The sequence below is a fragment of the Notamacropus eugenii genome, chromosome 5 (assembly GCF_028372415.1).
Source record: "Notamacropus eugenii isolate mMacEug1 chromosome 5, mMacEug1.pri_v2, whole genome shotgun sequence".
Classification (NCBI taxonomy): domain Eukaryota; kingdom Metazoa; phylum Chordata; class Mammalia; order Diprotodontia; family Macropodidae; genus Notamacropus; species Notamacropus eugenii.
Genome location: NC_092876.1, coordinates 55513202 through 55514208, shown reverse-complemented (window position 1 = coordinate 55514208; position 1007 = coordinate 55513202).

Sequence of the window (1007 nt, the reverse complement as noted above, 5' to 3'; positions counted from 1 at the left end):
CCTGCCCTGGCAGCTAATGGCCCCCTTCTTGTCACTGTGACCATCTGTCCATCCTCACACTGTAGCACTTCCTGGATACCCCAGAGATTGACTCCCAACTTACTGGAGATCCTTCCCTGACATGGCCCAACAGGGCCCCCTTGGTGGAGAGTCTTCCTCTCTCTCTCTCTCCACCCTGTCCCTCCTCTTCCCCTACCCTCATGTTCTCTGAAGACATTAAAGTGGTGGGTTTGCCCAGTAGCTAATATCTCCTTCTCTTGGGGGTGGGAGGATGGCAATTCTTGGGTCCCTAGCTCCACCAGAACCTCCATATAGACACTGCAGAAACCTTTTCAGGGAGCCAGCCTTGGCCAGAGATGTAATTTACTCTGATAACCAACCCACAGAAGCTCCATTTCCTTGTTTGTGAGCTGCACTCTGGACACTGCCTTCTTAGACCCATTTTCATTTCATCAGCAAGTCACAGACAAGGGCAAAGCCTCTTCCATCTTCCAAGGTCAGAGATCCATACTGCTGAAATGAAAACCACTGGAAACCCAGAATTTCACTTTAATTTTCCCTAGCCCGAGACTTTGGGGGGCAGGACAGTAACTATTGTATAGGAGGATTGAGCATGTGGGGGATGGGGAAAGACTGGCCTTTTTAATGAGGTAGATAAGGAGTCATGGGCTGCTGAGTCCCACCTCGGCTCCTCCCTGGTGACAGAGGACCAGAGGTGCCCAATGGACACTCCCAGGATCCAAGATGCTCTGCCCTGGGTGGGCCATTGCAGCTAGGGGAATGGGGCAGAATCTGCTCTGACCTTTAACCCCTTACAGGAAGACACAAAAAGAAAAATAGAATTTGCTAAAGCGGCCCCTGGAAACTGAAGGAGGTTGAATGTGATAGAGTGAAAGGAACCTTGAGGGTCTGGATTCAAATCTTGATCTCTGCTGCTTCCCACTTTGCAAATCACTTACCCTCATTGGGTTTAGAAAGTTTGTAAAATGAAGAGATTCTGTGTAATT